General features: G+C 51.3%; 1 protein-coding gene across 1 annotated transcript in view; it reads right to left on the bottom strand.

Moving 5' to 3' along the window:
- The window catches only part of pacs2 (phosphofurin acidic cluster sorting protein 2), a 129,108-nt gene that overhangs the window by 86,015 nt on the left and 16,935 nt on the right, over positions 1-26,158 (bottom strand).

Raw genomic sequence — 26,158 nt, 5'->3', positions numbered from 1 at the left:
CAGTACCGGTCTGTATAACCTCCCGTTACAGTACCGGTCTGTATAACCTCCCGTTACAGTACCGGTCTGTTTAACCTCCCGTTACAGTACCGGTCTGTATAACCTGCCAGTACCGGTCTGTTTAACCTCCCGTTACAGTACCGGTCTGTATAACCTGCCAGTACCGGTCTGTATAACCTCCCGCTACAGTACCGGTCTGTATAACCTCCCGTTACAGTACCGGTCTGTATAACCTCCCGTTACAGTACCGGTCTGTATAACCTCCCGTACAGTACGGTCTGTACCGCCAGTCTGTTTAACCTCCCGTTACAGTACCGGTCTGTTTAACCTCCCGTTACGGTACCGGTCTGTCTTTAACCTCCCGTTACAGTACCGGTCTGTTTAACCTCCCGTTACGGTACCGGTCTGTTTAACCTCCCGTTACGGTACCGGTCTGTTTAACCTCCCGTTACGGTACCGGTCTGTTTAACCTCCCGCTACGGCACCGGTCTGTTTAACCTCCCGCTACAGCACCGGTCTGTTTAACCTCCCGTTACAGCACCGGTCTGTATAACCTCCCGTTACAGCACCGGTCTGTTTAACCTCCCGTTACAGCACCGGTCTGTTTAACCTCCCGCTACAGCACCGGTCTGTTTAACCTCCCGCTACAGCACCGGTCTGTATAACCTCCCGCTACAGCACCGGTCTGTTTAACCTCCCGTTACAGTACCGGTCTGTATAACCTCCCGTTACGGTACCGGTCTGTATAACCTCCCGTTACAGTACCGGTCTGTTTAACCTCCCGCTACAGCACCGGTCTGTATAACCTGCCAGTACCGGTCTGTATAACCTGCCACTACCGGTCTGTATAAACTCCCGTTACGGTACCGGTCTGTATAACCTCCCGTTACGGTACCGGTCTGTATAACCTGCCAGTACCGGTCTGTATAACCTCCCGTTACAGTATAACCTCCGGTCTGTTATAACCTCCGTTACAGTACCGGTCTGTATAACCTCCCGTTACAGTACCGGTCTGTATAACCTCCCGTTACGGTACCGGTCTGTTTAACCGGTCTGTATAACCTCCCGTTACAGTACCGGTCTGTATAACCTCCCAGTACCGGTCTGTTTAACCTCCCGTTACAGTACCGGTCTGTATAACCTCCCGTTACAGTACCGGTCGGTCTGTAGTAACCTAACCTGCCAGTACGGTCTGTATAACCTCCCGTTACAGTACCGGTCTGTATAACCTCCCGTTACAGTACCGGTCTGTATAACCTGCCGTTACAGTACCGGTCTGTATAACCTGCCAGTACCGGTCTGTATAACCTGCCAGTACCGGTCTGTATAACCTCCCGTTACAGTACCGGTCTGTATAACCTCCCGTTACAGTACCGGTCTGTATAACCTCCCGTTACAGTACCGGTCTGTATAACCTCCCGTTACAGTACCGGTCTGTTTAACCTCCCAGTACCGGTCTGTATAACCTACCCCAGTACCGGTCTGTATAACCTCCCCCGTTACAGTACCGGTCTGTATAACCTCCCAGTACCGGTCTGTATAACCTCCCGTTACAGTACCGGTCTGTATAACCTGCCAGTACCGGTCTGTATAACCTCCCGTTACAGTACCGGTCTGTATAACCTCCCAGTACCGGTCTGTATAACCTCCCGTTACAGTACCGGTCTGTATAACCTCCCGCCAGTACCGGTCTGTATAACCTCCCGTTACAGTACCGGTCTGTATAACCTCCCAGTACCGGTCTGTATAACCTCCCGTTACAGTACCGGTCTGTATAACCTGCCAGTACCGGTCTGTATAACCTGCCAGTACCGGTCTGTATAACCTCCCGTTACGGTACCGGTCTGTATAACCTCTCGTTACAGTACCGGTCTGTATAACCTCCCGTTACAGTACCGGTCTGTATAACCTCCCGTTACAGTACCGGTCTGTATAACCTCCCGTATAACCTACAGTACCGGTCTGTATAACCTCCCGTTACAGTACCGGTCTGTATAACCTCCCGTTACAGTACCGGTCTGTTATAACCTCCCGTTACAGTACCGGTCTGTATAACCTCCCGCTACAGTACCGGTCTGTATAACCTCCCGGTCTGTTAACAGTACCGGTCTGTATAACCTCCCGTTACAGTACCGGTCTGTATAACCTCCCGTTACAGTACCGGTCTGTATAACCTCCCGTTACAGTACCGGTCTGTATAACCTACCCGTTACAGTACCGGTCTGTATAACCTCCGGTCGTTAACAGTACCGGTCTGTCTGTATAACCTCCCAGTACCGGTCTGTATAACCTCCCGCTACAGTACCGGTCTGTATAACCTCCCAGTACCGGTCTGTATAACCTCCCCGGTCTGTATAACCTCCGGTACCGGTCTGTATAACCTCCCGTTACAGTACCGGTCTGTATAACCTCCCGTTACAGTACCGGTCTGTATAACCTCCCAGTACCGGTCTGTATAACCTCCCAGTACCGGTCTGTATAACCTCCCGTTACAGTACCGGTCTGTATAACCTGCCAGTACCGGTCTGTATAACCTCCCGTTACAGTACCGGTCTGTATAACCTCCCGTTACGGTACCGGTCTGTATAACCTGCCAGTACCGGTCTGTATAACCTCCCGCTACAGTACCGGTCTGTTTAACCTCCCGTTACAGTACCGGTCTGTATAACCTCCCGTTACAGTACCGGTCTGTATAACCTGCCAGTACCGGTCTGTATAACCTCCGGTCTGTTACAGTACGTACCGGTCTGTATAACCTGCCAGTACCGGTCTGTATAACCTCCCGTTACAGTACCGGTCTGTATAACCTCCCGTTACAGTACCGGTCTGTATAACCTCCCGTTACAGTACCGGTCTGTTTAACCTCCCGTTACAGTACCGGTCTGTATAACCTCCCGTTACAGTACCGGTCTGTATAACCTCCCAGTACCGGTCTGTATAACCTCCCGTTACAGTACCGGTCTGTATAACCTCCCGTTACAGTACCGGTCTGTATAACCTCCCGCTACAGTACCGGTCTGTTTAACCTCCCGTTACAGTACCGGTCTGTTTAACCTCCCGTTACAGTACCGGTCTGTATAACCTCCCGTTACAGTACCGGTCTGTATAACCTCCCGTTACAGTACCGGTCTGTATAACCTCCCGTTACAGTACCGGTCTGTATAACCTCCCGTTACAGTACCGGTCTGTATAACCTCTGTATACGTTACAGTACCGGTCTGTATAACCTCCTGTTACAGTACCGGTCTGTATAACCTCCCAGTACCGGTCTGTATAACAGTACCGGTCTGTATAACCTCCCGTTACAGTACCGGTCTGTATAACCTTAACATCCACACGTGACTATTGCTGTGATGTATTAACGGTTGGGTGACTTTCATTAAGCAACAATTTGATTTCCTGCCTTTGATTGCATTAGCCTACTTTATTCACAAATTGTCATGATTCAGAGCGATCAATTCCCACAGAATATTTTATTTTATGACTTTCATGACGATAAACATGTCTTAGTTGACTTTCTTTGAAGCAGCCTAAGTTAGCCATTTGATCCCTAATTCATTGAATGTTGGGAATTATCATTGTAATGTTTCAATATGTTATATAGGCTACTAAGGTCAGCCAATCACACTCCAGGAGAGCCTTAAAGGGGCAGAGTTGTATTTTTGAGACAGGCCTGACTATGCAAAGAAACCAATAGACAGAGTACAGCCTCCATTTCTGTCAGATTGTCTATGGTAATAATGATAATGCATTATAATATTTTATTAAGTGACTTGAGCTTTCGGGCAAAAAAATAATAATAATTTAATCAGTTCTACTTGACTGAAAAAAGTGAATGTCATCTCATCCAATATCATTTCAGGTTTCATGTTTTCCCCCTCAGCAAGGCTTATAAGCCTCTTATTAAATGAATAATACCTGGGTTGACCCATTCCCCCCCCCGTCACACACACACACACTCCAGTAGAGTATGTGACTACTAATCTACACTAAACCAAAGACCATGGAACCCTCAGAGTGGGCAGATTGCTCAGAGCTGGGACCCTCAGAATGTTTAGAATGCTGCTCAGAATGCTCAGAGCTGGGACCCTCAGAATGTTTAGAATGCTGCTCAGAATGCTCAGAGCTGGGACCCTCAGAATGTTTAGAATGCTGCTCAGAATGCTCAGAGCTGGGACCCTCAGAATGTTTAGAATGCTGATCAGAATGCTCAGTGCTGGGACCCTCAGAATGTTGATCAGAATTCTGGGACCCTCAGAATGCTCAGAGCTGGGACCCTCAGAATGTTTAGAATGCTGATCAGAATGCTCAGAGCTGGGACCCTCAGAATGTTTAGAATGCTGATCAGAATGCTCAGAGCTGGGACCCTCAGAATGTTTAGAATGCTGATCAGAATGTTCTGAGCTGGGACCCTCAGAATATTTAGAATGCTGCTCAGAATGCTCAGAGCTGGGACCCTCAGAATGTTTAGAATGCTGATCAGAATGCTCAGAGCTGGGACCCTCAAAATGTTTAGAAGTGTCCGACAGAAACACAGCCTGGGTCTCAGAGAGTGATTATTTGGAGAACATTGTGTGTCCTCAGGTTTTGATCAACAGACGCTATCTGTTCACCGCTCAACTTGAAGGCACACTTACACACACACACACACACACACACACACACACACTTCTCAAGTACACACACACACATGCATACAGTACGAACATGAATTATGCATACACAGACACACACCCATATTACACACTCAAAAGGACAGATTATACTGCACAGCAGCTGAACAGCAACATCTCTCCGACTGTTCTGTTCTCTGTGTGTGTGACCAGGCTGGGAGAGGTAGAGTGTGTGTGAACAGGCTGGGAGAGGTAGAGTGTGTGTGAACAGGCTGGGAGAGGTAGAGTGTGTGAACAGGCTGGGAGAGGTAGAGTGTGTGTGAACAGGCTGGGAGAGGTAGAGTGTGTGTGAACAGGCTGGGAGAGGTAGAGTGTGTGTGAACAGGCTGGGAGAGGTAGAGTGTGTGTGCAGGCTGGGAGAGGTAGAGTGTGACCAGGCTGGGAGAGGAAGTGTGAGCAGGCTGGTAGAGTGTGAGCAGGCTGGGAGAGGTGTGTGAACAGGCTGGGAGAGGTAGAGTGTGAACAGGCTGGGAGAGGTAGAGTGTGTGTGACAGGCTGGGAGAGGTAGAGTGTGAGCAGGCTGGGAGAGGTAGAGTGTGAGCAGGCTGGGAGAGGTAGAGTGTGAGCAGGCTGGGAGAGGTAGAGTGTGAGCAGGCTGGGGAGAGGTGGGAGAGTGTGAGCAGGCTGGGAGAGGTAGAGTGTGAGCAGGCTGGGAGAGGTAGAGTGTGACCAGGCTGGGAGAGGTAGAGTGTGAGCAGGCTGGGAGAGGTAGAGTGTGACCAGGCTGGGAGAGGTAGAGTGTGAGCAGGCTGGGAGAGGTAGAGTGTGACCAGGCTGGGAGAGGTAGAGTGTGACCAGGCTGGGAGAGGTAGAGTGTGACCAGGCTGGGAGAGGTAGAGTGTGACCAGGCTGGGAGAGGTAGAGTGTGACCAGGCTGGGAGAGGTAGAGTGTGACCAGGCTGGGAGAGGTAGAGTGTGACCAGGCTGGGAGAGGTAGAGTGTGACCAGGCTGGGAGAGGTAGAGTGTGACCAGGCTGGGAGAGGTGGGAGAGTGTGACCAGGCTGGGAGAGGTAGAGTGTGACCAGGCTGGGAGAGGTAGAGTGTGACCAGGCTGGGAGAGGTAGAGTGTGACCAGGCTGGGAGAGGTAGAGTGTGACCAGGCTGGGAGAGGTAGAGTGTGAGCAGGCTGGGAGAGGTAGAGTGTGACCAGGCTGGGAGAGGTAGAGTGTGAGCAGGCTGGGAGAGGTAGAGTGTGAGCAGGCTGGGAGAGGTAGAGTGTGACCAGGCTGGGAGAGGTAGAGTGTGACCAGGCTGGGAGAGGTAGAGTGTGACCAGGCTGGGAGAGGTAGAGTGTGACCAGGCTGGGAGAGGTAGAGTGTGACCAGGCTGGGAGAGGTAGAGTGTGAGCAGGCTGGGAGAGGTAGAGTGTGAGCAGGCTGGGAGAGGTAGAGTGTGAGCAGGCTGGGAGAGGTAGAGTGTGAGCAGGCTGGGAGAGGTAGAGTGTGAGCAGGCTGGGAGAGGTAGAGTGTGAGCAGGCTGGGAGAGGTAGAGTGTGAGCAGGCTGGGAGAGGTAGAGTGTGAGCAGGCTGGGAGAGGTAGAGTGTGAGCAGGCTGGGAGAGGTAGAGTGTGAGCAGGCTGGGAGAGGTAGAGTGTGAGCAGGCTGGGAGAGGTAGAGTGTGAGCAGGCTGGGAGAGGTAGAGTGTGAGCAGGCTGGGAGAGGTAGAGTGTGTGTGAGCAGGCTGGGAGAGGTAGAGTGTGTGTGAGCAGGCTGGGAGAGGTAGAGTGTGTGTGAGCAGGCTGGGAGAGGTAGAGTGTGTGTGAGCAGGCTGGGAGAGGTAGAGTGTGAGCAGCTGGGAGAGGTAGAGTGTGAGCAGGCTGGGAGAGGTAGAGTGTGAGCAGGCTGGGAGAGGTAGAGTGTGAGCAGGCTGGGAGAGGTAGAGTGTGAGCAGGCTGGGAGAGGTAGAGGCTGTAGAGTGTGAGCAGGCTGGGAGAGGTAGAGTGTGTGTGAGCAGGCTGGGAGAGGTAGAGTGTGTGTGAGCAGGCTGGGAGAGGTAGAGTGTGTGTGAGCAGGCTGGGAGAGGTAGAGTGTGAGCAGGCTGGGAGAGGTAGAGTGTGAGCAGGCTGGGAGAGGTAGAGTGTGAGCAGGCTGGGAGAGGTAGAGTGTGAGCAGGCTGGGAGAGGTAGAGTGTGAGCAGGCTGGGAGAGGTAGAGTGTGAGCAGGCTGGGAGAGGTAGAGTGTGACCAGGCTGGGAGAGGTAGAGTGTGTGTGAGCAGGCTGGGAGAGGTAGAGTGTGAGCAGGCTGGGAGAGGTAGAGTGTGACCAGGCTGGGAGAGGTAGAGTGTGAGCAGGCTGGGAGAGGTGTGAGCAGGCTGGGAGAGGTAGAGTGTGACCAGGCTGGGAGAGGTAGAGTGTGAGCAGGCTGGGAGAGGTAGAGTGTGAGCAGGCTGGGAGAGGTAGAGTGTGAGCAGGCTGGGAGAGGTAGAGTGTGAGCAGGCTGGGAGGAGGTGTGAGCAGGCTGGGAGAGGTGTGAGCAGGCTGGGAGAGGTAGAGTGTGACCAGGCTGGGAGAGGTAGAGTGTGAGCAGGCTGGGAGAGGTAGAGTGTGAGCAGGCTGGGAGAGGTAGAGGTGAGCAGGCTGGGAGAGGTAGAGTGTGAGCAGGCTGGGAGAGGTAGAGTGTGAGCAGGCTGGGAGAGGTAGAGTGTGAGCAGGCTGGGAGAGGTAGAGTGTGAGCAGGCTGGGAGAGGTAGAGTGTGAGCAGGCTGGGAGAGGTAGAGTGTGAGCAGGCTGGGAGAGGTAGAGTGTGACCAGGCTGGGAGAGGTAGAGTGTGAGCAGGCTGGGAGAGGTAGAGTGTGAGCAGGCTGGGAGAGGTAGAGTGTGAGCAGGCTGGGAGAGGTAGAGTGTGAGCAGGCTGGGAGAGGTAGAGTGTGAGCAGGCTGGGAGAGGTAGAGTGTGACCAGGCTGGGAGAGGTAGAGTGTGAGCAGGCTGGGAGAGGTAGAGTGTGAGCAGGCTGGGAGAGGTAGAGTGTGAGCAGGCTGGGAGAGGTAGAGTGTGAGCAGGCTGGGAGAGGTAGAGTGTGAGCAGGCTGGGAGAGGTAGAGTGTGAGCAGGCTGGGAGAGGTAGAGTGTGAGCAGGCTGGGAGAGGTAGAGTGTGAGCAGGCTGGGAGAGGTAGAGTGTGAGCAGGCTGGGAGAGGTAGAGTGTGAGCAGGCTGGGAGAGGTAGAGTGTGACCAGGCTGGGAGAGGTAGAGTGTGAGCAGGCTGGGAGAGGTAGAGTGTGAGCAGGCTGGGAGAGGTAGAGTGTGAGCAGGCTGGGAGAGGTAGAGTGTGAGCAGGCTGGGAGAGGTAGAGTGTGAGCAGGCTGGGAGAGGTGAGCAGGCTGGGAGAGGTAGAGTGTGAGCAGGCTGGGAGAGGTAGAGTGTGAGCAGGCTGGGAGAGGTAGAGTGTGAGCAGGCTGGGAGAGGTAGAGTGTGAGCAGGCTGGGAGAGGTAGAGTGTGAGCAGGCTGGGAGAGGTAGAGTGTGAGCAGGCTGGGAGAGGTAGAGTGTGAGCAGGCTGGGAGAGGTAGAGTGTGTGTGAGCAGGCTGGGAGAGGTAGAGTGTGAGCAGGCTGGGAGAGGTAGAGTGTGAGCAGGCTGGGAGAGGTAGAGTGTGAGCAGGCTGGGAGAGGTAGAGTGTGAGCAGGCTGGGAGAGGTAGAGTGTGAGCAGGCTGGGAGAGGTAGAGTGTGTGTGAGCAGGCTGGGAGAGGTAGAGTGTGAGCAGGCTGGGAGAGGTAGAGTGTGAGCAGGCTGGGAGAGGTAGAGTGTGAGCAGGCTGGGAGAGGTAGAGTGTGAGCAGGCTGGGAGGAGGTAGAGTGTGAGCAGGCTGGGAGAGGTAGAGTGTGAGCAGGCTGGGAGAGGTAGAGTGTGAGCAGGCTGGGAGAGGTAGAGTGTGAGCAGGCTGGGAGAGGTAGAGTGTGAGCAGGCTGGGAGAGGTAGAGTGTGAGCAGGCTGGGAGAGGTAGAGTGTGTGTGAGCAGGCTGGGAGAGGTAGAGTGTGAGCAGGCTGGGAGAGGTAGAGTGTGAGCAGGCTGGGAGAGGTAGAGTGTGAGCAGGCTGGGAGAGGTAGAGTGTGAGCAGGCTGGGAGAGGTAGAGTGTGACCAGGCTGGGAGAGGTAGAGTGTGACCAGGCTGGGAGAGGTAGAGTGTGACCAGGCTGGGAGAGGTAGAGTGTGAGCAGGCTGGGAGAGGTAGAGTGTGAGCAGGCTGGGAGAGGTAGAGTGTGAGCAGGCTGGGAGAGGTAGAGTGTGAGCAGGCTGGGAGAGGTAGGTGTGAGCAGGCTGGGAGAGGTAGAGTGTGAGCAGGCTGGGAGAGGTAGAGTGTGAGCAGGCTGGGAGAGGTAGAGTGTGAGCAGGCTGGGAGAGGTAGAGTGTGACCAGGCTGGGAGAGGTAGAGTGTGAGCAGGCTGGGAGAGGTAGAGTGGTGAGCAGGCTAGAGAGGTAGAGTGTGACCAGGCTGGGAGAGGTAGAGTGTGAGCAGGCTGGGAGAGGTAGAGTGTGACCAGGCTGGGAGAGGTAGAGTGTGACCAGGCTGGGAGAGGTAGAGTGTGACCAGGCTGGGAGAGGTAGAGTGTGACCAGGCTGGGAGAGGTAGAGTGTGACCAGGCTGGGAGAGGTAGAGTGTGAGCAGGCTAGGAGAGGTAGAGTGTGACCAGGCTGGGAGAGGGAGAGTGTGGGGAGCAGGCTGGGAACCTATAGAGTGTGACCAGGCTGGGAAGGTACTACAGTGTGAGCAGGCTGGGAGAGGTATATAGTGCACTACCAGGCTGGGAGAGGTATGGCTGGGCTGGAGTGTGACCAGGCTGGGAGAGGCTGTGTGACCAGGCTGGGGAGGTAGTGCTGTGACCAGGCTGGGAGAGGTAGAGTGTGAGCAGGCTGGGAGAGGTAGAGTGTGACCAGGCTATGGAGAGGTAGAGTGCTGAGCAGGCTGTGGAGAGGTTACTGTGTGAGCAGGCTGGGAGAGGTACTGTAGTGCTGACTGTACTGCAGGCTACAGGCTAGTGCTGTACTGTGAGCAGGCTGGGAGATGGCAGAGTGTGACCAGGCTGGGAGAGGTAGAGTGTGAGCAGGCTGGGAGAGGTAGAGTGTGAGCAGGCTGAGAGATGGCACCCTATTCCCTATGTAGTGCACTACATTAGACCAGAGCCCTATGGCACCCTATTCCCTACGTAGTGCACTACTTTAGACCAGGGCCCTATGGCACCCTATTCCCTACGTAGTGCACTACATTCGACCAGGGTCCATAGGGACCGAGGTGGTATTTGGGAGGCAGGAGAGGAGAGCACTCCCTGCAAACCATCCTGAGGTTCGGTTTCAACGCCTGAATGTTCTTCCGCCAGAGAGAGACACTGTGTGCTGTGCTGTGCTGTGCTGTACTGTGCTGTGCTGTGCTGTACTGTGCTGTGCTGTACTGTGCTGTGCTGTGCTGTGCTGTGCTGTGCTGTGCTGGGCTGGGCTGTGCTGGGCTGTGCTGTGCTGTGCTGTGCTGGGCTGTACTGTGCTGCTGGCTGGTGCTGTACTGTGCTGTGCTGTACTGTGCTGTACTGTGCTGTGCTGTGCTGTGCTGTGCTGTGCTGTGCTGTGCTGTGCTGTGCTGTACTGTGCTGTGCTGTACTGTGCTGTGCTGTACTGTGCTGTGCTGTGCTGTGCTGTGCTGTGCTGTGCTGTACTGTGCTGTGCTGTGCTGTGCTGTGCTGTACTGTGCTGTGCTGTGCTGTGCTGTACTGTACTGTGCTGTGCTGTACTGTACTGTGCTGTGCTGTACTGTATTGTGCTGTGCTGTGCTGTGCTGTATTGTGCTGTACTGTGCTGTGCTGTATTGTGCTGTGCTGTGCTGTGCTGTGCTGTGCTGTGCTGTGCTGTACTGTACTGTGCTGTGCTGTGCTGTACTGTGCTGTGCTGTGCTGTACTGTACTGTGCTGTGCTGTGCTGTACTGTACTGTGCTGTACTGTGCACTGTGCTGTGCTGTGCTGTATGTACTGTGCTGTGCTGTGCTGGACTGTGCTTCCTCTACTGTGCTGGGCTGTGCTGTGCTGGGCTGTACTGATTGCTACTGTGCTGTGCTGGGCTGCCTGGTAGACTGTGCTTGGCTGTGACTGTGCTGGGCTGGGCTGCCTGGTAGAGGGCTGGGCTGCCCCGTAGAGGAGAGGGCTGTACTGTGCCTGTACTGTGCTGATTATGCTGGACTGGCTGGGCTGTACTGTGCTGTACTGTGCTGTGCTGTACTGTGCTGTACTGTACTGTGCTGTAGAGGAGAGGGGAGCTGATTATACCTGTGCTGTGCTGTGCCTGGTAGAGGAGAGGGAGCTGTGCTGTGCTGTGCTGTAGAGGAGAGGGGAGTTGATTATGCTGTGCTGTGCTGGAGCTGGAGCTGATTATACTGTGCTGGGCTGATTATACTGTGCCTGGTGCTGATTATACCTGTGCTGGAGTTGATTATACCTAGTGCCCGGTAGAGCTGTGAGTGGGAGTTGATTATGTGCTTAGTGCCTGTAGAGGAGAGGGGAGTTGATTATACCTGTGCTAGAGGAGAGGGGAGTGCTGTGCCTGTGCTGATTATGCTTAGTGCTGTGATTGTACCTAGTGCCTGGTGCTGGTGCTGTGCTGTACTGTGCTGTACTGTGCCCGGTAGAGGAGAGGGAGTTGATTATACTGTGCCTGTAGAGGAGAGGGGAGTTGATTATACCTAGTGCCCTGGGGAGTTGATTATACTTAGTGCCCTGATTATACCTTAGTGCTAGAGGAGAGGGAGTGCTATACCTTAGTGCCTGTAGAGGAGAGGGGAGTTGATTATACTAGTGCCCTAGAGGAGAGGGGAGTTGATTATACTAGTGCCCGGTAGAGGAGAGGGAGTGATTATACTGTGCCCTAGAGGAGAGGGGAGTTGATTATACCTTAGTGCCCGGTAGAGGAGAGGGGAGTTGATTATACCTTAGTGCCCCGTAGAGGAGAGGGGCTGATTATACCGTAGTGCCCTGTAGAGGAGTGATTATACCTTAGTGCCCCGGTAGAGGAGAGGGGAGTTGATTATACCTAGTGCCCCGTAGAGGAGAGGGGAGTGATTATACTTAGTGCCCGGTAGAGGAGAGGGAGTTGATTGTACCTTAGTGCCCCTGTACTGTGCCCGTAGAGGAGAGGGGAGTTGATTATACCTTAGTGCCCGTAGAGGAGAGGGGACTGTACTTAGTGCCCGAGAGGAGAGGGGACTGTGCTGTACTGTGCTGTAGAGTGCTGTGCTGAGAGGGAGGGAGTTGATTACACCTTGTGTAGACTGAGAGGGAGTTGTACCTTAGTGCCCGGTAGAGGAGAGGGTACTGTGATTATACCTAGTGCCCGGTAGAGGAGAGGGGAGTTGATTACACCTTAGTGCCCGGTAGAGGAGAGGGAGTTGATTACTGTGCCCGGTAGAGGAGAGGGAGTTGATTATACCTTAGTGCCCGGAGGAGAGGGGAGTTGATTATACCTAGTGCCCGGTAGAGGAGAGGGGAGTTGATTACATTACGTAGAGGAGAGGGGAGTTGACCACCTTAGTGCCCGGTAGAGGAGAGGGGAGTTGATTATACCTTAGTGCCCGGTAGAGGAGAGGGGAGTTGATTATACCTTAGTGCCCGGTAGAGGAGAGGGGAGTTGATTATACCTTAGTGCCCGGTAGAGGAGAGGGGAGTTGATTATACCTTAGTGCCCGGTAGAGGAGAGGGGAAAACAGGTGTTATCTAAAGGAACATTCAGGAGCCAGCAGGCACTAGACTGAAGGGAACAGCTTGAAAATGAAAACGTTAAAACACAGCTGGAGAATTCCTGAGTCATTATTTCAGGCTCAACACACACACAGAGAGAGACAGAGAGAGAAGGGAGGGAGGGAGACAGAGAGAGAAGGGAGGGAGGGAGACAGAGAGAGAAGGGAGGGAGGGAGACAGAGAGAGAAGGGAGGGAGGGAGACAGAGCTAAGAGAGACAGAGAGAGAGCACAGAGGGAGACAGAGAGCAAGGGAGGGAGGGAGACTAGAGAGAGAGAGATTAGAGCACAAGAGAGAGACAGGCACAGAGGGAGACAGAGAGAGAAGGGAGGGAGGGAGACAGAGCGAGAGAGACAGAGAGAGAGCACAGAGGGAGACAGAGAGAGAAGGGAGGGAGGGAGACAGAGCGAGAGAGAGAGAGAGCACAAGAGAGAGACAGGCACAGAGGGAGACAGAGAGAGAAGGGAGGGAGGGAGACAGAGCGAGAGAGAGAGAGAGTACAAGAGAGAGACAGAGAGAGAAATGAAAGGGACGGGAAACACAGCTGGAGAAGAGCACAAGAGATTAGACAGGCTCAGACAGAGAGAGACAGAGAGAGAGAGAGAGAGAAGGGAAGGAGGGAGACAGAGCGAGAGAGAGAGAGAGAGCACAAGAGAGAGACAGGCACAGAGGGAGACAGAGAGAGAAGGGAGGGAGGGAGACAGAGCGAGAGAGAGAGAGAGCACAAGAGACAGGACAGAGGGAGACAGAGAGAGAAGGGAGGAGGGAGACAGAGCGAGAGAGAGAGAGAGAGCACAAGAGAGAGACAGGCACAGAGGGAGACAGAGTGAGTGAGTGCGAGACAGAGAAGGAAATCAATTCAGTACACTGCACACAGTCTTAACTGATCTGCACTCTCCTCTTCTTCTCTCCCCTCATCCCTCTCCCCCATCCATAAACCTCTGTCTCACTCGGTATGTGTGTGTGTGTGTGTGTGTGTGTGTGTGTGTGTGTGTGTGTGTGTGTGTGTGTCATATTATCCCCCCCTCTATGCACTGTTTCTGTCCTCACAAAATGTGAACATGGTAACATGGTTAGGAAGGGAGTGAGGATCAGGGACTGGATACCAAATGGAACCCTATTCCAAGGATGAGGGGAGAGGAGAAGGATGAGGGGAGAGGGATGATGAGAGAGGAGAGAGGGATGAGGGGTGAGGGATGAGGAGAGAGGGATGAGGGGAGAGGAGAGGAGAGAGGAGAGAGGGATGGGGGTGAGGGATGAGGAGAGAGGGATGAGGGGAGAGGAGAGGAGAGAGGGATGAGGGGAGAGGAGAGAGGGGAGAGGGATGAGGGTAGAGGAGAAGGATGAGGGGAGGAGAGAGGGATGAGGGGAGAGGAGAAGGATGATGGGAAGGATGAGGGGAGAGGAGAGGGGAGAGGGATGAGGAGAGAAGGATGAGGGTAGAGGAGAAGGATGAGGGGAGAGGAGAGGGATGGGGAGAGAGTGATGAGGGTAGAGGAGAAGGATGAGGGGAGGAGAGAGGGATGAGGGTAGAGGAGGAGGATGAGGGGAGAGGAGAGGGATGAGGGTAGAGGAGGGGGATGAGGAGAGAAGGATGAGGGGAGGAGAGAGGGATGAGGGGAGAGAAGAGGGATGAGGGTAGAGGAGAAGGATGAGGGGAGAGGAGAAGGATGAGGGGAGAGGAGAAGGATGAAGGGATGGGAGGGGAGGAGAGAAGGATGAGGGGAGAGGAGAGGGATGAGGGTAGAGGAGAAGGATGAGGGGAGGAGGAGAGAGGGGTGAGGGTAGAGGAGAAGGATGAGGAGAGAGGGATGAGGGTAGAGGAGAAGGATGAGGGGAGGAGAGAGCGATGAGGGGAGAGGAGAAGGATGATGGGAAGGAGGAGGGGAGACGAGAGAAGGATGAGGGTAGAGGAGAAGGATGAGGGGAGAGGAGAGGGATGAGGAGAGAGTGATGAGGGTAGAGGAGAAGGATGAGGGGAGGAGAGAGGGATGAGGGCAGAGAAGGATGAGGGGAGGAGAGAGGGATGAGGGTAGATGAGAAGGATGAGGAGAGAGGGATGAGGGTAGAGGAGAGGGATGAGGGGAGAAGGATGAGGGGAGGAGAGAGGGATGAGGGGAGAGGATAGGGATGAGGGTAGAGGAGAAGGATGAGGGGAGAGGGATGAGGAGCGAGTGATGAGGGTAGAAGAGAAGGATGAGGGGAGGAGAGAGGGATGAGGGTAGAGGAGAAGGATGAGGGGAGGAGAGAGGCATGAGGGTAGAGGAGAAGGATGAGAGGAGGAGAGACAGATGAGGGGAGAAGAGACGGATGAGGAGAGAAGGATGAGGGTAGAGGAGAAGGATGAGGGGAGAGGAGGGATGAGGGTAGAGGTGAAGGATGAGGGGAGAGGAGAGGGATGAGGGTAGAGGAGAAGGATGAGGATGAGGGGAGGAGAGAGGGATGAGGGGAGAGGAGAAGGATGAGGGGAGAGGAGAAGGATGAGGAGAGAGGAGAAGGATGAGGGGAGGAGAGAGGGATGAGGGTAGAGGAGAGGGATGAGGAGAGAGGGATGAGGATGAGGGGAGGAGTGAGGGATGAGGGGAGAGGAGAGGGATGAGGGTAGAGGAGAGGGATGAGGGGAGAGGAGAGGGATGAGGGGAGAGGAGAGGGATGAGGAGAGAGGGATGAGGATGAGGGGAGGAGAGAGGGATGAGGGGAGAGGAGAGGGATGAGGGTAGAGGAGAAGGATGAGGATGAGGAGAGAGGGATGAGGGGAGAGGAGAGGGCTTTGTAACGCCGTGGAGCTGGCATGGCTGGCGAAGCTTTTAGCCGTTTCGAAATCGAACATGATGCTCTGGATTTCTTTCAACACACAGACATTGAACGCCAGCCTATAGGAGACATTGAACGCCAGCCTATAGGAGACATTGAACGCCAGCCTATAGGAGACATTGAACGCCAGCCTATAGGAGACATTGAACGCCAGCCTATAGGAGACATTGAACGCCAGCCTATAGGAGACATTGAACGCCAGCCTATAGGAGACATTGAACGCCAGCCTATAGGAGACATTGAACGCCAGCCTATAGGAGACATTGAACGCTAGCCTATAGGAGACATTGAACGCTAGCCTATAGGAGACATTGAACGCTAGCCTACAGGAGACATTGAACGCTAGCCTATATGTGACATTGAACGCTAGCCTATAGGAGACATTGAACGCTAGCCTATAGGAGACATTGAACGCTAGCCTATAGGAGACATTGAACGCTAGCCTATAGCAGACATTGAACGCGAGCCTAAAGGAGACATTGAACGCTAGCCTAAAGGAGACATTGAACGCTAGCCTATAGGAGGCATTGAACGCTAGCCTAAAGGAGACATTGAACGCTAGCCTAAAGGAGACATTGAACGCTAGCCTAAAGGAGACATGAACGCTAGCCTAAAGGAGACATTGAACGCTAGCCTAAAGGAGACATTGAACGCTAGCCTATAGGAGACATTGAACGCTAGCCTATAGGAGACATTGAACGCTAGCCTATAGGAGACATTGAACGCTAGCCTATAGGAGACATTGAACGCTAGCCTATAGGAGACATTGAACGCTAGCCTATAGGAGACATTGAACACTAGCCTATAGGAGACATTGAACACTAGCCTATAGGAGACATTGAACGCTAGCCTAAAGGAGACATTGAACGCTAGCCTATAGAGACATTTGTCAAACTCGTAGGTTTTGTCATACTCGTAGGTTATTCTTCTGGCTATATCTAGCTCTATTTGGGATATATCACCTTGCCTCACTTGCTTGCTAGCTTCTAGGTCAACAAACCTCTGATGACATCTGCGATGTTGTGGAGGATAACTCGAGGCACACCAAGCGTCAGGTTATCTTGTACAGAATGTTTTCACTTTGTAATTATGGGCTATTGTGGAAAATGTGGACTAAGTCATAGGGTATGAATATTTTCTGAAGGCACTGTATGTGCAAGACATTGAACTTGTTTCGTCTAGTCCGTTTGTAATGGCCCTCAATACTTGTAGCTGTAATAGTCTGTGTTGTTGGTCTTGGCTAACATAATATTCCGGTTGGTAGCTAGTTAGCAATCACTCACTCACATGGCTGCTCGCACCGTCATGAAAAGCGACACGAGGGAAAACCTCTGGAACAGGCAATGTTGAGAAGTAATCTTTGTTTTTGACAGATTTTTCTACTGTATTATTGACTGTATGTTTGTTTTACTCCATGTGTAACTCTGTGTTGTTGTTTGTGTCGAACTGCTTTGCTTTATATTGGCCAGGTCGCAATAGTAAATGAGAACTTGTTGTCAACTGGCCTACCGGGTTAAATAATGACTTGGACGGATTTACTCGAAAACACCCAAACAGGCCCTCATCCCCATAATTCGCTGGAGAAAAAAAACGGAGATTTTGCGGAAAGAGATCAGGGTGCCTTGTGAGGATCAGGCGACGTGGATAATCTGCCTTTGCCATCCGTACTTTTAGCTAAACGTTCAATCGTTGGAAAATAAATGGGACGAATTGAAAGCACGTACATTACATTAAAAACTGTAATATCTTATGTTTCACCGAGTCGTGGCTGAACGATGACATTAATAACAAACAGATGGTGGATTATATACTCTATCGAGAGGCTAGAACAGCTACCTATGCTAAGACACGGGGCTATGCATATATGTAAACAACAGCTGGTGCACAATATCTAAGGAAGTCTCGAGGTTTTGCTTGCCTGAGGTAGAGTATCTCATGATAAGCTGTAGACCACACTACCTACCTAGAGAGTTTTCATCTGTATTTTTCGTAGCTGTTTACGTTCCACTATAGACTGATGCTGGCACGAAGACCCAGTGACCTGTAAACCTCCATGAGCAAACAGGACAACTCTCATCCAGAGGCGGTGCTCCTAGTGGCCGGGGACTTTAATGCAGGGAAACTTAAATCAGTTTTACCTCATTTCTATCAGCCAACATGTTAAAGGACCCATGAGCACCAACATGTAAAGTTAATAGGAGCATATTTAATTATAGGTGACAAATGAAAAGGTCTGTATTTTTCGGGAAATGAAAAAAGCGACACATTTTTTCCATCTTCAAAATGAGGCTGCGATTTCTGGACAAACAGATGGAAAAGGGGTCTTTACAAAACATCTACCAGAAAAAAGTCTTAAAAAGGTATATTAGAAAAATAAAAACATAAAAACAATGTTGGCGTAAAGTCCCAACTGGACCTTAAAGGAGGAGGAGTTTAAAGGGACCTTAAAGGAGGAGGAGTTTAAAGGGACTTTAAAGGAGGAGGAGTTTAAAGGGACCTTAAAGGAGGAGGAGTTTAAAGGGACCTTAAAGGAGGAGGAGTTTAAAGGGACTTTAAAGGAGGAGGAGTTTAAAGGGACCTTAAAGGAGGAGGAGTTTAAAGGACCTTAAAGGAGGAGGAGTTTAATGGTGTCACACCCTGACCATAGTTTATTTGATCTGAGTGGGCATTCTATGTTGGATGTCTTGTTTGTCTATTTCTATGTCTGGCCTGATATGGTTCTCAATTAGAGGCAGGTGTTAGTCATTGTCTCTGATTGGGAACCATATTTAGGTAGCCTGGGTTTCACTGTGTGTTTGTTCCTGTCTCTGTGTTTTGCACCAGATAGGGCTGTTTTCGCACGTTTGTTATTTTGTTAGTTTATAGTGTATAGTTTCTTTAATTAAATAAAATGAATAACAACCACGCTGCATTTTGGACCGCTCCTCCTTCCCACAACGAAAGCCGTGACACCAACTCATTTCAACACATTTAGTTTTGGAGGAACTGCTTATCTTCTGTCAGTTTATGACATGACCCTGTAATTCATTCTGTTACCAAAAAACTCCCATGTCTTTTAAGATATTTTCTAGTTTCTCTCCCTCATGAGGAGGGAGGATACTCAAAGTTTATTGTGACTAAAACTCGTAGGGACAGAGAGAGGCCCAGGGGCAGAGAGAGGCCCAGGGACAGAGAGAGGCCCAGGGACAGAGAGAGGCCCAGGGACAGAGAGAGGCCCTGGGACAGAGAGAGGCCCTGGGGCAGAGAGAGGCCCAGGGACAGAGAGAGGCCCAGGGGCAGAGAGAGGCCCAGGGGCAGAGAGAGGACCAGGGACAGAGAGAGGCCCAGGGGCAGAGAGAGGACCAGGGACAGAGAGAGGCCCAGGGACAGAGAGAGGCCCTGGGACAGAGAGAGGCCCAGGCGCAGAGAGAGGCCCAGGCGCAGAGAGAGGCCCAGGGGCAGAGAAAGGCCCAGGGGCAGAGAAAGGCCTTGGGACAGAGGCGCCCAGGCGCAGAGAGAGGCCCAGGCGCAGAGAGAGGCCCAGGGGCAGAGAGAGGCCCAGGGGCAGAGAGAGGCATTGGGACAGAGAGAGGCCCAGGGGCAGAGAGAGGCCCAGGGACAGAGAGAGGCCCAGGCGCAGAGAGAGGCCAAGGGGCAGAGAGAGGCCCAGGGGCAGAGAGAGGCCAAGGGGCAGAGAGAGGACCAGGGACAGAGAGAGGACCAAGGACAGAGAGAGGACCAAGGACAGAGAGAGGACCAAGGACAGAGAGAGGCCCAGGGCCCAGGGGCAGAGAGAGGACCAAGGACAGAGAGAGGACCAAGGACAGAGAGAGGACCAAGGACAGAGAGAGGACCAAGGACAGAGAGAGGCCCAAGGCCCAGGGGCAGAGAGAGGACCAAGGACAGAGAGAGGACCAAGGACAGAGAGAGGCCCAGGGCCCAGGGGCAGAGAGAGGACCAAGGACAGAGAGAGGCTCAGGGACCAGAGACAGCACTCCGGCAGTACTGCTTGCCGTGCGGTAGCAGAGAGAACAGTCTATGACTGTAGGCGTTGTTGTGCCCTCTTCACAACTGTCTCCGTGTGCTTGGACCATGATAATTTGTTGGTGATGTGGACACCAAGGAACTTGTTCTCAACCTGCTCCACTGCAGCCCCGACGATGAGAATGGGCGTAGTCCACAATCATCTCCTTTGTCTCGATCACGTTGAGGGAGAGGTTGTTGTCTGGCACCACACTCTCTCCGGACTCTCTCTCTCTCTCCCTCTCCTTCATCTGTTATACTCCTATGCTGTCAGTCTCTGGTTACAAAGAGAGGCAGGCAGGCACTGGAGAGAGGAGAGCTGACTGAAAGGCAGTCAGAAGTAACAGAGGTCTGGGCCAGAGCCCAGACAGACACCCTGCTGTGCAGTGTGTTATCCTTGCCTGCTGGTTCTCCTGCCCCTCCTCTGACTGAACATCGCCCAGCAAGAGAGGAGATCTGACTGCATCTCAAATGGTGCCCTATTCCCTATATAGTGCACTACTATAGACCAGAGCCCTATTCCCTATATAGAGCACTACTTTAGACCAGAGCCCTATTCCCTATATAGTACACTACTTTAGACCAGAGCCCTATTCCCTATATAGTGCACTACTTTAGACCAGAGCCCTATTCCCTGCATAGTGCACTACTTTAGACCAGTGCCCTATTCCCTATATAGTGCACTACTTTAGACCAGAGCTCTATTCCCTATATAGTGCACTACTTTAGACCAGAGCCCTATTCCCTATATAGTGCACTACTTTAGACCAGATCCCTATTCCCTATATAGTGCACTACTTTAGACCAGAACCCTATTCCCTATATAGTACACTACTTTAGACCAGAGCCCTATTCCCTATATAGTGCACTACTTTAGACCAGAGCCCTATTCCCTGCATAGTGCACTACTTTAGACCAGTGCCCTATTCCCTATATAGTGCACTACTTTAGACCAGAGCTCTATTCCCTATATAGTGCACTACTTTAGACCAGAGCCCTATTCCCTATCTAGTGCACTACTTTAGACCAGATCCCTATTCCCTATATAGTGCACTACTTTAGACCAGAACCCTATTCCCTATATAGTGCACTACTATAGACCAGAGCCCTATTCCCTATATAGTGCACTACTATAGACCAGAGCCCTATTCCCTATATAGTGCACTACTATAGACCAGAGCCCTATTCCCTATATAGAGCACTACTTTAGACCAGAGCCCTATTCCCTATATAGTGCACTACTTTAGACCAGAGCCCTATTCCCTATATAGTGCACTACTTTAGACCAGAGCCCTATTCCCTATATAGTGCACTACTTTAGACCAGAGCCCTATTCCCTATATAGTACACTACTATAGACCAGAGCCCTATTCCCTATATAGTACACTACTATAGACCAGAGCCCTATTCCCTATATAGTACACTACTTTAGACCAGAGCCCTATTCCCTATATAGTGCACTACTTTAGACCAGAGCCCTATTCCCTATATAGTGCACTACTTTAGACCAGAGCCCTATTCCCTATATAGTGCACTACTATAGACCAGAGCCCTATTCCCTATATAGTGCACTACTTTAGACCAGAGCCCTATTCCCTATATAGTACACTACTTTAGACCAGAGCCCTATTCCCTATATAGTACACTACTTTAGACCAGAGCCCTATTCCCTATATAGTACACTACTTTAGACCAGAGCCCTATTCCCTATATAGTGCACTACTTTAGACCAGAGCCCTATTCCCTATATAGTGCACTACACAGCCACCAAGTGATCGGAGGTTAACGAAGTATGCCCATACCCCCTGCTGTGGCAGACAGCCAATCAGGAAGTCAGCAGACCTCAGTAGGCTCCTGTCTGCGTGCAGGCATGCTTGTGCGCGTGCGTAGACTACACTACCCAGGATGCTCCTGTCTGCGTAGACTACACTACCCAGGATGCTCCTGTCTGCGTAGACTACACTACCCAGGATGCTCCTGTCTGCGTAGACTACACTACCCAGGATGCTCCTGTCTGCGTAGACTACACTACCCAGGATGCTCCGGTCTGCGTAGACTACACTACCCAGGATGCTCCTGTCTGCGTAGACTACACTACCCAGGATGCTCCTGTCTGCGTAGACTACACTACCCAGGATGCTCCTGTCTGCGTAGACTACACTACCCAGGATGCTCCTGTCTGCGTAGACTACACTACCCAGGATGTCCCGGTCTGCGTAGACTACACTACCCAGGATGCTCCTGTCTGCGTAGACTACACTACCCAGGATGCTCCTGTCTGCGTAGACTACACTACCCAGGATGCTCCTGTCTGCGTAGACTACACTACCCAGGATGCTCCTGTCTGCGTAGACTACACTACCCAGGATGCTCCTGTCTGCATAGACTACACTACCCAGGATGCTCCTGTCTGCGTGTGTGGACTACATTATCCTGCAGGGACAGGGGCTGGGATTAAAAATAAACTATAGGGCAAAACACACATCGTGATAAGAGAGACAACACAACACTGCATAAAGAGAGACACCACAACACTGCCTAAAGAGAGACACCACAACACTGCCTAAAGAGAGACACCACAACACTGCCTAAAGAGAGACACCAAAACACTGCATAAAGAGAGACACCACAACACTGCATAAAGAGACACCACAACACTGCATAAAGAGAGACACCACAACACTGCATAAAGAGAGACACCACAACACTGCATAAAGAGAGACACCACAACACTGCCTAAAGAGAGACACCACAACACTACATAAAGAGACACCACAACACTGCATAAAGAGAGACACCACAACACTGCATAAAGAGAGACACCACAACACTGCATAAAGAGAGACACCACAACACTGCATAAAGAGAGACACCACAACACTGCATAAAGAGAGACACCACAACACTGCGTAAAGAGAGACACCACAACACTGCATAAAGAGAGACACCACAACACTGCATAAAGAGAGACACCACAACACTGCATAAAGAGAGACACCACAACACTGCATAAAAAGAGACACCACAACACTGCCTAAAGAGAGACACCACAACACTGCATAAAGAGAGACACCACAACAATGCATAAAGAGAGACACCACAACACTGCATAAAGAGAGACACCACAACACTACATAAAGAGAGACACCACAACACTACATAAAGAGAGACACCACAACACTGCATAAAGAGAGACACCACAACACTGCATAAAGAGAGACACCACAACACTGCATAAAGAGAGACACCACAAAACTACATAAAGAGAGACACCACAACACTACATAAAGAGAGACACCACAACACTACATAAAGAGAGACACCACAACACTGCATAAAGAGAGACACCACAACACTGCATAAAGAGAGACATCACAACACTACATAAAGAGAGACACCACAACACTGCATAAAGAGAGACCTAAGACAACACAGCATGGCAGCAACACAGTATAACACAGCATGGTAGCAACACAGTATAACACAGTATAGTAGCAACACAGCATGGCAGCAACACATGACAACACAGCATGGTAGCAACACAGTATAACACAGCATGGTAGCAACACATTATAACACAGCATGGCAGCAACACAGTATAACACAGCATGGCAGCAAGACATGACAACACAGCATGGCAGCAACACAGTATGGTAGCAACACAGTATAACACAGCATGGCTGCAACACATGTCAACACAGCATGGCAGCAACACAGTATAACACAGTATGGTAGCAATACATGACAACACAGCATGGCAGCAACACAGTATGGTAGCAACACAGTATAACACAGTATGGTAGCAACACATGACAACACAGCATGGCAGCAACACAGTATGGTAGCAACACAGTATAACACAGTATGGTAGCAACACATGACAACACAGCATGGCAGCAACACAGTATGGTAGCAACACAGTATAACACAGCATGGCAGCAACACAGTATAACACAGTATAGCAGCAACACAGTATAACACATGACAACATAGCATGGCAGCAACACAGTATAACACAGCATGGCAGCAACACATAACAACACAGCATGGTAGCAACACATAACACAGCATGGTAGCAACACAGTATAACACAGTATAGCAGCAACACATGACAACACAGTATGGCAGCAACACATGACAACACAGCATGGCAGCAACACATGACAACACAGCATAGTAGCAACACATGACAACACAGCATGGCAGCAACACATGACAACACAGCATGGCAGCAACACATGACAACACAGCATAGTAGCAACACATGACAACACAGCATGGCAGCAACACATGACAACACAGCATGGCAGCAACACATGACAACACAGCATGGCAGCAACACATGACAACACAGCATGGCAGCAACACAGTATAACACAGCATGGCAGCAACACAGTATAACACAGCATGGTAGCAACACAGTATAACACAGTATAGCAGCAACACATGACAACACAGCATGGCAGCAACACATGACAACACAGCATGGCAGCAACACAGTATAACACAGCATGGCAGCAACACAGTATAACACAGCATGGTAGCAACACAGTATAACACAGTATAGCAGCAACACATGACAACACAGCATGGCAGCAACACATGACAACACAGCATGGCAGCAACACATGACAACACAGCATGCCAGCAACACATGACAACACAGCATGGCAGCAACACAGCATGGCAGCAACACATGACAACACAGTATGGCAGCAACATAACAAGAACATGGTAGCAACACAACATGGTGGCAGCACAACATGGTACAAACATTACTAGGCACAGACAACAGCACAAAGGGCAAGAAGGTAGAGACAACAATACATCACGCAAAGCAGCCACAACTGTCAATAAGAGTGTCCATGATTGAGTCTTTGAACGAAGAGATGGAGATAAAACTGTCCAGTATGACGATGATGTCTGTGTGCAGGATGTTCCAGGAGTCCCCAGCTCTTCTCCTACGACACTTAAGGTCTCAGACAATATTATAACCTTGGTAGGAGATGGGGACTCCATACACACACACACACAGACAGAGGCCCTGCCACTGATGCCTGTTAGACAACCCAGGATGCAACAGGACATCCCAAGACAAAATATCCCCCCACCCCTTCAACATACACAACAATTTCCCCAAGTGACAGGAATGACTAGCCAGAATCCCTACCTTTATTTAGTTAAGAACAAATTCTTATTTTGCAATGATGGCCTACCAGGGACCAGTGGATTAACTGCCTTGTTCAGGGGCAGAACAACCTTGTCAGCTCGGGGATTCGATCTAGCAACCTTTCAGTTACTACCGTAGTCCAACGCTCTAACCACTAGGCTACCCTGCCGCCCCATCATAAACAGACAATATGAAGTAGCAAAGGCTGTGTGTTTGTGTTTGTATGTAAAGTATCAAAGTCTAACTGCAAGCCAGGAAGCCAGCCAGCCAGTCAGGAAGCCAGCCAGCCAGCACACTGACTGCCCTCTGCATTTAAATCATATAGAAATTAGCTCACTAAATATTAAATCAAATTCGTCACATTCGCCAAATACAACAAGTGTAAACCTTAGTGAAATGCTTACTTACAAGCCCTTAAATATGGGTCAGTAGATCATTACGCGGGGAAATGTAGAAGTCCTCACAAGGATAGTAAAAACAAGAAGAATTTGGACAACTGGGATCATTTCGCGGTATATTTTAGGCATACAGGTTTTATTTTTATTTACTGTTATTTTAATAGGTAAGTTGACTGAGAACACGTCCTCATTTACATCAATGACCTGGGGAATAGTTACAGGGGAGAGGAGGGGGATGAATGAGCTGGGGATGATTTAGTGGCCATGATGGTTTAAAGGCCAGATTGTGAATTTAGCCAGGACACCGGGGTTAACACCCCTACTCTTATGATAAGTGCCATGGGATCTTTAATGACCTCAGAGAGTCAGGACACCCGTTTAACGTCCCATCTGAAAGACGGCACCCTACACAGGGCAATGTCCCCAATCACTACCCTGGAGCATTGGGATATTTTTTTAGACCAGAGGAAAGAGTGCCTCCAACTGGCCCTCCAACACCACTTCCAGCAGCATCTGGTCTCCCATCCAGGGACTGACCAGGACCAACCCTACTTAGCTTCAGAAGCAAGCCAGCAGTGGGATGCTGGGTGGTCTGCTGCTGGAAATCAGGGTTCGGGGTTAACATAGGGGAAAAAAGGATTTTTGAATGGGAATCAATTGTTTGGTCCCCACAAGGAGGGTAAAACAAACGTGTGTGTGTGAGCTGCAGAGCAGCGGGCCAATCAGGCTGCTCCATGAGGAACAACATCACTAAATATGCATCTTCTGTTGTCATAGTACCATAACTCCTCCCTCCTGGGCCATAACCCCTCTCTCCTGGGCCATAACTCCTCCCTCCTGGGCCATAACTCCTCCCTCCTGGGCCATAACTCCTCCCTCCTGGGCCATAACTCCTCCCTCCTGGGCCATAACTCCTCCCTCCTGGGCCATAACTCCTCCCTCCTGGGCCATAACTTATCACTTTGGTGGAAAAAAAGGTTAGCACAAAGGCTGTGTACGTGTGTGTGTGCGTGCGTGTGTGTGTATTAGAGAGAGTGTCACTGAAAGGGGTCCTCTTGGGACTGTGTATAAAAAGCCTGAGAACAAAGAGAGAAAGAGAACCCCCCCCGCCACCTCTAACAAAAATGAAGCGTGAAATTCACAACACGTGCCTAACCTCCCCACCCCTCCCCACCGTGGTGAGTCTCTGTCGTCATGCCGACAGCTCAGTAATTGACTTCTTATCATTTATTAATACAGAGGGCTATTAGGCAGTCGGGGGGGCGTCTGCTCTACACCGGGACCTCACGGGTGTCTGAGCTGAGACGCAAAGCACTACACCACACCGACGAAGGAGCCACCTCTTCTCTCTCTCTCCTCATGTATTTACTACGACGCCCAGATGTAAGG

This window comes from Oncorhynchus masou, chromosome 21, assembly GCF_036934945.1.
Source record: "Oncorhynchus masou masou isolate Uvic2021 chromosome 21, UVic_Omas_1.1, whole genome shotgun sequence".
NCBI lineage: Eukaryota > Metazoa > Chordata > Actinopteri > Salmoniformes > Salmonidae > Oncorhynchus > Oncorhynchus masou.
This window is presented reverse-complemented; position numbering and strand designations above follow the sequence as displayed.